Genomic DNA, 9,914 nt, shown 5'->3' with positions numbered 1-9,914 from the left:
TTTGTTATATGAGTGTCTTGTTTATATTTTTCCATGAAACGATTTTAACTAGGTATTAGCTTGGGTGGAAGATTAAGTGGTGCGGTAGGTAAGTGGTTAGCACACTGAACTTCTGTTCGGTAGACCCGGGTTCGGATCCCGGTGAGGCTGAACTTTTTCAAGTGTTCCTCTTTCAATTTCAATTTCAATGCATACTCAGTGTGATAAGCAAGATCTTCTCTTCCCTAGAAAGAAAAAGATGTTGAAATGAGAATTGGAGAAGGTGTCTCAATGGAGGCAATCATTTACAAAGTTATTTCCAGTAGTTGTTCTAGAATTGATATTTTCAGCTACTTTCAAGCATTTTCTGATTCATCTGTGATCAGTGTTTTTATTTCTTTGAATGTACAGTATATAATGAAAAATACATTATATACACAGCAATATTGAAATTAACATATGATGTTCATGAGACAACACGCTCTGAACCAGAGAGATTGATCTCAGAATGGGGAAATGTTTCTTGTGTCATCTACTCACAATTTTACTTGCATAAAAACTTGACTCTGTGCTACCAACTGCTGTCAGTGCCAGAAAAGTTACGTGTAAGTTGGGTTGCATCTGTCTAGGCGTTCTCACAACTGCAAATTACCTGGATCCCAGGTAATGGAATTAGATCGCTTAGGGGGGAATTACCTTTGTGGCTGGTTGTACAATTAAACCTTCATCTATATTATAGAGCCTTTATGATAAATGGACCTACAGCTTAACGTGGGATCCGAACCTCATGAGTTCCCGCCCGTGATAAAAGAAAAGGGCGTTTTCGAAGCCTCTTATGCATTTATAGAGAGTATTGATGCTAGTGAAGAGTTACAATGTTAAACGGCATGACGTGTACCGTACACGGTCCAGAAATGATGGTCTTATAAGTTTCCTTCTCTTTAACTATATTTCTCTTCCACGTCGCTTGTTCCAAATCCACTGATACGTTAGTTGAGTCTAGAAATGGAACTAATTGCTGAATTATTTTATCTTACTATTGTCCATCTCTTCATTTTCGAGCTGTGGTCATTTTAAATATCTCTCCACGAAATTTTTGGTCGACCTACAGATGCGGAACGACGCGAGTTTGCACTCATTTTGGTCCATACACTCTTCCCTTTCTACGTATAATGTATCATTTTACAAAATTCTTTGGTTCTTTCCAAGTACCCTCTCCTGTATATGCCGAACTTCAGTAAGCGTGGAGATTCATCTTTACACAGAATTTGGGGTTCATGGATGGAGGTGCCCTTCACGTTTTGCCCTCTTTTTGGAAAAATGTCCAATGATTACCGTAATTTCTTTGAAGTATACCGTTTTGCCACACGTGGTCCACATCCAATTGTACATTCACATAGTCGCATAAACATAATAAAATTAATAATAATTATATTAATTATTAATACTATACTGATAAATATAATAATAATTATTATCTACTAATAAAAATAATGAATGTCCAATTCTTCAGTTTCAAAATCTGACATTCCATTCTCTATTCATGGGCGTTTTTGCATTTTTGCAATACAAATTGGACTGACAATTGACCTGAAACGTGATATTTCTGTCCCCATCGTAATCCATACTTTCCGTTTCATTTTGATGTTAAAATCTCCCAAGAAATGTGCTGAAGCGTTTTCCAAACATCCTATAAATAATGTATTTGTCGATGTTGTATCCCTTAAGCCGGAAACTTGAAGTTCGGATAGTGCGTAGAACTTGTGATGTAAGGTAACACAAAGGAAGGACTTTTTGAAGCCTCGACGAGGAAGAGGAAATAAGAGATCGCGTTTTTTTTTTTTTTTTTTTTTAGTAAAATATCCATATCTCTGATGATAAAAAAATAATTAGACACATCTTTTACCGGGTTCGAGCCTGAAGTTTCCTATTTTGACTTTTCATTTAAAATAACTAAAGATTTCTTTCAGCGATTTTTATCTCCTCTAATAGGCTTGAAAGAAGCGGGAACAAAAATTGTTGTGGTTTGCGATTGTTAAAATAAGACTGTTACACTTTGAAATCAATCAAGATAAGAGACATGATATTTGATATTTAGATTTTTCATTAGAAATAGTCAATTACGTTTTCAAGCGTTTTGAAAAAATATTTCTCCTAGAAGGGAAGGGAAAGAATAATCGTTAGAATTCTTTTTAATAACATGGCCACATTTCGAAATTCGTTAAGAAGATAAGCATTTTTTTCGTTAGCAGAATAAAAGCAAAGACTGAAATATGAAGTGAGAGGCTGAGCAAATGCGGGGGTCTGGAAGTGAGGTCTCCAGCTAGCAAAGGCTAGTATATATATATATATATATATATATATATATGCATGAAGCGGTTATAGAATGACAGATGTATGTATGTAACAAGTTGTACTGTATACTTCAAGAAGTTTTTTTTTATGATTGCATAGTACAGGATATATCACTACATGTTACAAATTTATATCTCTTCATTCAATCAATTAAAGAAAGCGTTGTGCGGAAACACGTTATACTTTCATCCACCACAACTCATGGTTCCAACAATGAAAACTGCATCACCCCTTCATATACAGGATGGATCATTTATCTTGATACTCCGTCATTGCTTCTAAATTAACACATGAAATATGGTAGTTCATACCAAGTTATTACACATTTCAAATCTAAATATTAAAAAAATAAATATTTAGTATTTAAAAACTAAGGACACAATACTAAAAACTTCTTTTAAACAAAAAAATTGTAGCTTCTACAACAGTAACCACACCAGTGAGACGATTAGGGCAATGCGCATTAAAAGTCCTTAGTGTTGAAAACCACCGTCATCATATGAAATTTCTAACAAGTTAAAACATAAACATTTATTTTTTTTTTTCAAATGACTTTCTTCCGAGAAAGTGTTTAAATAAGTATCATATCCAATTGCATAGATGGTTTTCAATAGAAATATAGTTCATAGGTTAGGTTAGGTTAGGTTTACAGCAATAGATCATCTCAAACCATTCTCGGGGTATGAAAAAGTCGTAAATATTGCAACATCGCTTAAAATGATATATTTGTGGGAATTATTAAAATTTTCGATATTTATATTGCTTCAATAATATTACATGATACTTTTGCCTTGTAATCAGAGCAAGTTCTCGGAATTAGATAATTTTAAGCAAAGTTAAAAACTCCACTAGTGTTTATCATACCTCTAGAAAAATTTCAGATATCAAATTTTTGTAAACGGCATCATCATGATCTTTCCTCGTATTGAAAGCTATCCAAGCGATTGGTGTTGTTCCTATTTTTAGTATTCAACGCTGAAGTACTTTGGATATGGATTGTTCGTTCCTATCACTAGCATTATTTCTCTTGTAGAGAACCTCGAAATTACGATGTTTGTGATACTGTACTCTAAATTTCGATATTTGTGCTCTTCTTAGTTTGCAATTTTAAAAATAAATCGTATTTTTATTGCAATTCTCATTAAATTTGTAATCTGTATAATGGTTCTATTTGAAAAAATAAAATATATTTATGTTGAATTATGAGCATTGCTAGCTTTGTAATTTCTTGCAGTATGTGAAATTACTTATATTTGCTTGGTGCGAAATTTCAGAGCCTTTTCTATACTGTTTTAAAAGTTGCACGCGCTTATTATGAGAAATATTCCACCAAAATAAAGTACGAGTCAAAAATAAAGACTGAAACGGACAGAAAAAACTAATGAGGGTTTTGATCGTTTACTTTTGTCCCATACTTTCATAAATTAATTCATATCTAAAACGGTTTGGTATATAATTCCATTAACATGATACATTTCGAATGAATAGGAAATTTTTAAAAGGGGTTGTACATTTATGACATTTCTAAAAAGCCTTTGTTTCGAAAATCTGCTTACATAAATACTTCATAAATGCTGACAAAAATACTTCAGAGTGATAATTTTCAATACGTGTAAAGATCATAATGCTGTAATCATATGTCAATTTGATATATCAGCCTCTTCTGGAGATATGATAAACAATGCTAAAGCTTGCAACACTATTTAAATTATTTAACTTTCAGAAATTCTTGTAATTACAAATGTCAGAAGCTAACGTTGGAATATTATACAAACAAAGATCAAAAACCATTTCAGAAAGGTCACACAAACATAGTAATATAGCAATGTTTCAATTACTAATAATTTATCATATCTCCATGATGCTTTGAGATATCAAATTGCTGGAAACGGCATTATTTATGACCATTTAGAACTATCTACATAATTGGATGTGATAATTATATAAACATGTTTTCCAAACAAAATCTTTTTAAGAAAGTAAAATTTCAAGTCTATTTTTTTCTATTTTTTCGAAATGTGTCATATGATGACCGTAATACTCAAAAACACTCACTTCCATAATTATTGTTTCACAAGCCTCTAAAGTGTTATTATTTTACGATGTTTGTTACACTGTAGCGTCTCTAGCTTGGAGTACTGTGTAAGAAGTGTGCTAAATATAAGTTAAATATTTCCTTACTATCTGATTCCATTTGAAAAGAAAATTAAGTTGGCTGGCATCTTTGTTAATCTTGTACATAGGTATATACTAGTGCTAACAATAAACATCAATTCAATAAAACAATTCGATAAACAATAAAAATATCAATTCAAAATAAAATATCTGTATTGGCAAAACACTCAAAAAATTACATTAATAAAATCACTACATGAATTTCATTAAAAAATGTCCTTACCTGTGCTCCAACCTGTTACCCTCAGAGTACAAATCCAGAAAGTTATTTCGTAGCTGTCAAGTTGCCTACAGAAACCGGGAGTAAATTGTGTGCATATTAGATGTTGCAAGTTCCGATTACACTATTCGACGTTCCATTGAGATGTAAAATACTATGAAAGTAAGGGCAAGTAGTCGAAGATCGAAATATTCAGTGCACATCTGAACAAAAATACACTTCAAATGAAGAGGTGATTCAGTATGTGGAACATAGTGATATTGTCTTAGTGTGTGGTTAATGTAATGGTCGGAAAAGGTTGTTGTGGATTAATTTCAAAGACGATTTCTCAATGTATACAGTCTTTGCAGCGAAATATTTAATATGTTCAGGATTATCCGTGTAATTGATGCATTTCCAAATTTCCGGTTCAGTCTATGGATGCAATGATGATGCACTACTAGAAGGAACACAAAGATGTCACTATACAAGTATTCGATGAATAATTATGTCAACTAGTATATCTCCACTTCAGGTTTGGTATTTTTCATACTTGAAGCTTTCAAACCTGGATACTTCCTAACTCAGTCTTTCCATAATACGAGAATTTTGATGATTGGCAGTTATAGAAAGTTGAAAATATGCGCAATGACAATGCAGTTGGAAATCGTTGAAAAGGAATATAACGGCAACAAATAAGTTGCGGTGGGATTAGAAATACACATATTTCAAGAATTGGAGACAGAAAATGGAAAAGTTATGTCCTTTAAGACCACGAGTGATGAGGTTTTTACGGTTGCTTCATATCGTGAAACGGTTTTAAATTTGATGCTTTCATCTAACGAACCTCATAGTTAAATAAACCTAACAGTTAGATATGCGAGGAGATCTCACATGATTTTAAAGCGCAAAATATCTATGCTTAATATTACGAAAATTAGTTGTATTAATTTTACAGTATTTAACCTTCCTTTCTTAGCTCTTTAATCGTGGAACACTCGGAGCAACGCCAACTTTTTACCACATAATTAAATGGTAATTTATAGCTTACAATTCAAATTCCTGTATGAATATTTAAGAATCATCTAACTTATAATAGATAAAATCTTTAAGATTTTTTCACGAGTAAGATTTCTCTTTGTTTTACCAGTTACTTGAAATATATCAACGTTTTGTTATATAAAAAGCTAAGTGCTCAAAGAAATCATACTGAGCTTCAGAGGGAGGTTCTAATCTTAAGTATTGAATCTCTATGTTCCTTTGAATATAGGAAACTAATGACAGGGACTATATATTTTTTCCTCCTAATGAGGCAAGACATTTGAAGTTTTTTTTTCTTTTGTATGAGTAATTTCTCATACAAATGTGAGTATTTTTTCAATATATCTACTGCACTTGGTCCAACAGTTAGCACAGTTTTTTCACCCAGCCATCCTGACTGTTTCCTGGGAATTCCGTATTGGCAGATGGCAAGTAGGTCCCAGGCTGCTTCCCTCCTTTACTATTCCTTTCTTTCTTCCCAAGTGCTCCGAATAATGTGCCCGTCGAAGGACGTCGTCTCGCCTCAGAAGGACTTAAAGACGGAAATGAAGGTAATTAACATAAATATGTGTAAATTAATGAAATAAATATTTTGACTTCTTTACTAATTAACTTGAGCATTGTAGAAAATGTGAGAATGTTGAAAAATATATACATATAATCTGTGATAGTTAACGTATTAAGATTTATTAAAAATAATTGTGTGTACCACTTACCAGATTAAATATCAAACATAAGAGTATCCACCGCATTTTACCTAACAATCTAATAATTTTACTAAAAACGTGAAAAGCTTCGTGACTACCTTTATATAAGTTCTTTTTTTATTTATGTGCTTACGAAACAATGTACTCCTTTAACGGATATAAAGGAAAACTACAAAGGTTAATAAACTGAAGGATAAACAGGAAAATTTCGTACATTCCGCGTGCATTGAGCATTGTTTAATATAATTGAAAAACGGTTGTTACATAGTCAATGAAGCTATTACTAGGAAACAGTTGAAGATAATCATAAAATGTGATGCTAAGAGTGTATCCAAAAAATACTGACAATAAGTAATAAAATGTATATGTAGAAGAAATGTTATTGTATTGTAATTTATAAACAATATAACTCGAAACATTGTTACATATATTTTATGACCATTCCTCAAAGTGTTCTTTGCAGAAGTCTTGATTTAAAACGTTATCATGATCACTACACAACTTGCGATTTACAATTTCTTCTTAAGTTTTCACCTTTTGGACATCTTTAATTAAAAATAATCCTGTTTCGTTCTTAGGGTTTACTTAGTCAATTAACATATATCATTAAAATAATCAGAATTTTGGTACATCACCTAGGTAAAAATAATAGCAGAGGCACTAAAATTAAAATATTCGATAGAAACGTAGGAAGAGCAGAATATTGGGTATTAAAATTATAAGAGGTTATTATTATTGTTATCTCTGGGTTTTGTGAAATACGTAGTAGGAAAATATATTATTTTTATTTAATTAGGGATGCACGCTCGTCTCGTCTCGCAGCCTCAAATGTTGGTCTCGTCTCGCGTCTCATCTCGTCTCGCAAATGTGAAATCTCGTCTCGCGTCTCGCATAAAAGTTTGAGTCTCATCTCGCGTCTCCCGCGAGACTTTCTCGCATGGTCTTGCATTTCGCATATATTCTGGGTCAAAATTTTGCAATGTGTTATTCTATGGCTGTTAATGAATGATGTGATATTCTGTCCGAAGGCAGGTATTTGACCTAAAAGTCCCTTGGCAAGGTGAACCCATGGTGGAATGTTCCATGGGTAGAATGTTCATAACATCCTAACGAGACGGAACCTAGAGTTGAACATGGTATCCGAACTTGTGCCCCTCCGCTCCAATTAAAAGAAAGGTTGTGCTGGAATTTGATTGCTGGACCATTAATTTTCGTCAAACTGATCGCATAATTTACAGCAAAACCAGCATTAATTTTTGCTGGATCCATAATTGTTTTCCAGCTTAGAGGTCTCCAGCAATATTTGGCTCTTCTAGAATATCGTCGCCACTATCAACATTTACACGTTTTGGTCGTTTCCTCGAAGGGTGATTTTCCATTATAAAGATGTCTTTATACCACCAAAAGCACTTGTAGACAACAAAAGAACTCCTCACAACACAATACGACCCAATTCTTTTTGTTCGTTCGCTCTTGTAGCAATGTTGCATTATCGCATTTTATCAACTTCCGCTTTCAACTTATATAGTGTTGCCAGATCTAGAAAATAAAATTACTGACAGATATGGGGCCATTCCTACCATCTCCCACCAAACCTATCATCCATAGGGCCATCCTACCAAACCAGTGTTTGAATTAAACTTCCGAAGGGGGTGTTTTTGATAAGTATATAGAAAGAAAATACTTATTCCATGTAAAAATATCATGCTATTTCTGCAAGCCGGACCGGGGATAAACTTTGACGAGAGGGGATTTCCCCGCCATCCCCCAACATTAATCACTAGTAGTAATGTGAAAAAGACAGAAACAACAGAAATGCCACATTTCGAAGCAATAGGGAATCTTATTCGCTTTTCAGACCAAAAACAGAAGTTCATGTATTCGTGCGCGCCCGCATGTATGTGTTTGTGTCGCAAAATAAAGTCTTAAATCGATGGTGTAATAAATTTCCAATTTACAAAGTTTTTCTTTTTTAAATGATGTTTAGAAATTAAAGAAGGCTTTATTTCTGAAAATCAATCTTGAATAATAATAAATCTCATAAAATGTCCCAATAACTTTTTTGTTCCTGCAGGCATTAACGTTCAACTTAGAAAGCTCAATAAATGTAAAATCACTAAATATACAATTAAATGTAATTCAAAAATATTGCGAGACTGCGAGAAGTCTCGCGAGACTTCTCGTGCGAGACTTAAGCGAGTCTCGTCTAGCGTCTCGTCTCGCATGGTTTAGTCTCGTCTCGCGTCTCGCATAAAATTTTCACTCTTGTATCGTGTCTCGTCTCGCAAATGCGAGACGAGACGAGACTTCTCGTGTCTCGCGTGCATCCCTTTATTTAATAAATTTTTCAAACTAAATAGCAAATTGTCTTAGTTTTTGAAAGTGTAATTTAAGAAGTTCCCTAAAGAATAGCTAATAATAATTCATTCATATTCATGAGTAATGCAATCTTCAATATAATGTCTTATAAATATAAAAGGTCTTAAAAGAAATCTGGTATTTTAAATATTGAACATTTAGGTCTATTCAGAAAGTTCTTAAACATTTTTCTTAAGAGGTCTTTTAAATATTTTTTTAAAGAGGTCTTTCCTACAATAATCCTCTGTGTGTTCCCTAAGCTATAGCTATTTTTATATCTAATAAAATTTCCTCATTTTGTCAGAAAGTTGGTCAAAATTGATTATGCAATATACCTATAAATTTCTATTGAAATGATTGGGAAATAATTCCAGACACAAGTAGGCTTAAGAGTACTCAGGTTGAAATCTTTGTTGGAACAAGCAAAAAAATCCTAGTGGTTCTAATGAGAGTTGCTGGTTTCTTTGTTAGGAATATGGACCACCAACATAAGCTGGTTCAATACGGAAAAATCTATTCTGTAATCTTGTAAATTTTGCTGGAAATTACAAACTATATGTTTAAAATCAATATTTGCTAAACATTAAATTGCCTTCAGCAGATATTCATTCTGTACGTGTACAAGTATAAAAATATCAGAATGTATATATAAGTAAAACGAAAGAGAATAGCATATTTGAAAAATCATTATTATCGAAGTTATATAGTTTATGAATGGAAATTTTCTTAACAAAAGAATGGTTTTGAAAAGATATTTTTGCTGATTTTCCGTTTTCCGAGAAATTTTCTGAATTGAGGAATTTTGTAAATAGTGGATTTTTCCGAATTACGTAATTTTCTAAATTCCGGAATTTTTCCGAAATCCCGAAAGTGAAATTTCCGATTTCGGAATTCTTTTGTCATCTGTAATCATACATATATATATATCTATATCTATATATCTATATCTATATCTATATCTATATATATATATATATATATATATATATATATATATATATGTGTGTGTGTGTGTGTGTGTGTGTGTGTGTATGTATATATGTATGTATGTATTAAATCGGTATTAGCCGTTCTTCTGAGGTGTAGGCTTTGATAAATTT

General features: G+C 32.6%; 1 long non-coding RNA gene across 1 annotated transcript in view; it reads right to left on the bottom strand.

The window, feature by feature from the left end:
- Positions 1-6,539, bottom strand: part of LOC145683427 (uncharacterized) — a 10,456-nt gene extending 3,917 nt beyond the window's left edge. The window contains exon 1 of the long non-coding RNA XR_014131092.1: positions 6,466-6,539. This is a non-coding gene — a long non-coding RNA (uncharacterized LOC145683427). The remainder of the gene's footprint in view (positions 1-6,465) is intronic.
- Between the last annotated feature and the right edge of the window lie 3,375 nt (positions 6,540-9,914).

Source organism: Thermobia domestica, chromosome 4, assembly GCF_964235325.1.
Source record: "Thermobia domestica chromosome 4, izTheDome1.hap1.1, whole genome shotgun sequence".
NCBI lineage: Eukaryota > Metazoa > Arthropoda > Insecta > Zygentoma > Lepismatidae > Thermobia > Thermobia domestica.
The sequence above is the reverse complement of the archived record's forward strand: the minus strand, read 5'-3'. Positions and strand labels throughout refer to the sequence as shown.